The sequence below is a fragment of the Coregonus clupeaformis genome, unplaced genomic scaffold (assembly GCF_020615455.1).
Source record: "Coregonus clupeaformis isolate EN_2021a unplaced genomic scaffold, ASM2061545v1 scaf0070, whole genome shotgun sequence".
Lineage (NCBI taxonomy): Eukaryota > Metazoa > Chordata > Actinopteri > Salmoniformes > Salmonidae > Coregonus > Coregonus clupeaformis.
The window spans coordinates 37,351-41,482 of record NW_025533525.1 but is presented as its reverse complement, the minus strand read 5'-3'; the positions used below and the strand labels follow the sequence as shown (position 1 = coordinate 41,482).

The following is a 4,132-nucleotide window of genomic DNA, read 5'->3' as shown; positions in this document are numbered from 1 at the left end:
CTGCTCAAACGGTCAGAAACAGACTCCATGAGGGTGGTATGAGGGCCCGACGTCCACAGGTGGGGGTTGTGCTTACAGCCCAACACCGTGCAGGACGTTTGGCATTTGCCAGAGATCACCAAGATTGGCAAATTCGCCACTGGCACCCTGTGCTCTTCACAGATGAAAGCAGGTTCACACTGAGCACATGTGACAGACGTGACAGAGTCTGGAGACGCCGTGGAGAACGTTCTGCTGCCTGCAACATCCTCCAGCATGACCGGTTTGGCGGTGGGTCAGTCATGGTGTGGGGTGGCATTTCTTTGGGCGGCCGCACAGCCCTCCATGTGCTCGCCAGAGGTAGCCTGACTGCCATTAGGTACCGAGATGAGATCCTCAGACCCCTTGTGAGACCATATGCTGGTGCGGTTGGCCCTGGGTTCCTCCTAATGCAAGACAATGCTAGACCTCATGTGGCTGGAGTGTGTCAGCAGTTCCTGCAAGAGGAAGGCATTGATGCTATGGACTGGCCCGCCCGTTCCCCAGACCTGAATCCAATTGAGCACATCTGGGACATCATGTCTCGCTCCATCCACCAACGCCACGTTGCACCACAGACTGTCCAGGAGTTGGCGGATGCTTTGGTCCAAGTCTGGGAGGAGATCCCTCAGGAGACCATCCGCCACCTCATCAGGAGCATGTCCAGGCGTTGTAGGGATGTCATACAGGCACGTGGAGGCCACACACACTACTGAGCCTCATTTTGACTTGTTTTAAGGACATTACATCAAAGTTGGATCAGCCTGTAGTGTGGTTTTCCACTTTAAATTTGAGGGTGACTAATCCAGACCTCCATGGGTTGATACATTTGATTTCCATTGATCATTTTTGTGTGATTTTGTTGTCAGCACATTCAACTATGTAAAGAAAAAAGTATTTCATAAGATTATTTCATTCATTCAGATCTAGGATGTGTTATTTTAGTGTTCCCTTAATTTTTTTGAGCAGTGTATATAAACAAAGGGGATTGGAAGTGATGCAGACAATTACATTGATGGGAGTTACAATCTATCTGCAATATTAAGCTGATCTATCCCCTAAAAAAAAATTATAAAAGAGAAACGACAGTCCATCATTACTTTAAGACATGAAGGTCAGTCAATACATAAAATGTCAAGAACTTTTAAAGTTTCTTCAAGTGCAGTTGCAAAACCATCAAGCGCTATGATGAAACTGGCTCTCATGAGGACCGCCACAGGAATGGAAGACCCAGAGTTACCTCTGCTGCAGACGATAAGTTCATTAGAGTTTCCAGCCTCATAAATTGCAGCCCAAAGAAATGCTTCACAGAGTTCATGTAACAGACACATCTCAACATCAACTGTTCAGAGGGGACTGTGTGAATTAGGCCCTCATGGTCGAATTGCTGCAAAGAAACCACTACTAAAGGACACCAATAATAAGAAGAGACCTGCTTGGGCCAAGAAACACGAGTGATGGACATTAGACCGGTGGAAATTTGTCCTTTGGTCTGGAGTCCAACTTTGAGATTTTTGTGGGACGCGGTGTGGGTGAACGGATTATCTCCGCATGTGTAGTTCCCACCGTAAAGCATGGAGGAGGCATTATGGTGTGGGGGTGCTTTGCTGGTTACACTGTCTGTGATTTATTTAGAATTCAAGGCACACTTAACCAGCATGGCTACCACAGCATTCTGCAGCGATACGCCATCCCATCTGGTTTGGGCTTAGTGGGACTATCATTTGTTTTCTAACAGGACAATGACCCATCACACTTCCAGGCTGTGTAAGGGCTATTTTACCAAGAAGGCGAGTGATGGAGTGCTGTATCAGATGACCTGACATCCACAATCCCCTGACCTCAACCCAATTGAGATGGTTTGGGATAGTCGGAAGGCAGAGTGAAGGAAAAGCAGACAACAAGTGCTCAGCATATGTGGGAACTCCTTCAAGACTGTTGGAAAAGCATTCCAGGTGAAGCTGGTTGAGAGAATGCTAAGAGTGTGCAACGCTATCATCAAGGCAAAGGGTGGCTATTTGATTTGTTTAACACTTTTTTGGTTAATACATGATTCCATATGTGTTATTTATTAGTTTTGATGTCCTCACTATTATTCTACAGTGTAAAAAATTGTAAAAATAAAGAAAAACCCTTGAATGAGTAGGTGTGTCCAAACTTTTGACTGGTAGTGCATATCATTTTTTTAGGGGATGCTTCCGCACCCTCAGCCCCCCTACTTCCCACGGCTTTGGAGAGGTGCAGGTGTGATGGAGAAAAGGAGGAAGAGGAGGAGAAGGAGAAGTCAGGGATGGTGAAGGGGAGAATGAGATGGGAATCAAGGGGGAGGTGGACGAGGTAGTTTTGGAGGATGATAAACACTACAAGGACACAGCTGGAAGAGAGACCCCATACCCTGTCCCAAAATACCACCCCACTCTCACACACACACACACACACACTCGCACACACACACACACGGCACAGCGGGCAGGATGACAGGAAAAGCCTGGTCCATTTAGTCATCAACCTTATCTAGCTAATCTGTGGCACAGCCATTACTGCCACAGTCCACCCAGAACACTGTCTCTGGCTGCATCCAAAATGGCACCCTATTCCCTAAATAGCACACGTATTTTGACCAGGGCCCATTGGGAATAGGGTGCCATTTGGGACGCAGACCCTGTCAGAACCAGGTGGAACAGATCAAATTGCCTTGATTCGTAATGGGATGGACCCCGCAGTGTTCACTATGTCCTGGTTAAAAGCTTTGGGGCTTTTCACTCAAGTAAATCCCCAGCAATTATAGGTATTATTCTGGATCTGTAAGAGCTCATTTAATGGGACAGGGTGTGTGGACAGGATTCATACAGGGTAGCGCCAGAGCACTATATTGAGAATATCCAAATATGAGGCTCCAAGTAGCTCTATCCATGGGTAATAGGGTTGTCATTGAGGTTGTAATATAGTCCTGATGGATGTTGAGTAGGTGGTTTTTGTATGCTATGTTACGTCAAAGTTGTATTATGTGATGGGACAATGAGAAAGAATTGGAGCGTATTGTCAATCAGTCAAACAGACAGACAGACAGTCAGTCAGTCCAACATGATCAGTGTGTCTCTTTTGCTTGATGAGTGCAGCTGCATCCCACATGAAAAAATACTATATAATACTATGGTATAAATCTATAGTATTCACTGTAGTGTTTTTGCAGACTTTACTGTAGTATTTACTGTAGTGTTTTTGCGGACTGTAGTATACCGTAGTATTTAATGTAGTGTTTTTGCAGACATTACTGTAGTATTTACTGTAGTGTTTCTGTTTTATTATTTTTGACATAGAAGTGGAGGCTATCTCCTTCAGAAAACCTACTGGAGAAATACTAAAAGAGCTAATTTTCCATAACCAGTAGGTAGGTATGACTGGGGTCTGAACAGATAGCTCAGCGCTTGCTCTTTTCTATAACCTGTAGGGAACACAATATCGGGTCTATACTTGGCATGTAGGTTTCTCATTTATGGGTGGCACAAATTTCAATATGGGGGAGGGGAATGGGTATATGCTAATGAAATAATGTAGTATTTACTATTGTTAAAGAAGTGTTGTGTTTTTGCTGACATTACTGTAGTATTTACAACAGTGTTTTTTAAATTCTGGATAATACTGTAGTACTTACTATAGTATTCTATAGTATACTACAACATTCCATTCTATAGAAAGTACTATATATGATAAAGGGATACTACCGTGTGTAGTATAGTATTCTAAAGTATACTACAGTTTACTATAGAATTCTATAGTAAGTACAGTAGTATTATATAGTAAACTGTAATATTTCTTCATGTGGGATGGTAGCCGCCATCTTGCTTTTCGCTATTACTGCCATGTTATGCTGAAGAAGAACAACAACAGTAACATGAGGGGACAGAGCACAGCGTTCAGAAGACAATGAACTCAGGTCTGGGCGAACTGGCTCTGACAGTATACTTAACTGTCTGAATTAAAAGAGCAGTAGGTGAGTTCTGACCCACATTGACTAGTTTTATGTATTCACTTAAGGTCTCATCATGGGGTTTGAATAATGAGGCAGGTTAAGAAACACACACGCACATGCATACAAACACCACCTCGATCC

The 4,132-nt window shown here is 43.9% G+C and overlaps 1 non-coding gene across 1 annotated transcript; it reads right to left on the bottom strand.

Moving 5' to 3' along the window:
* Nucleotides 1–3,342: 3,342 nt before the first annotated feature.
* Nucleotides 3,343–3,397, bottom strand: LOC121546853. Its single transcript, XR_005996443.1, has one exon. It is a non-coding gene; the product is annotated as a U7 small nuclear RNA (small nuclear RNA).
* Between the last annotated feature and the right edge of the window lie 735 nt (nucleotides 3,398–4,132).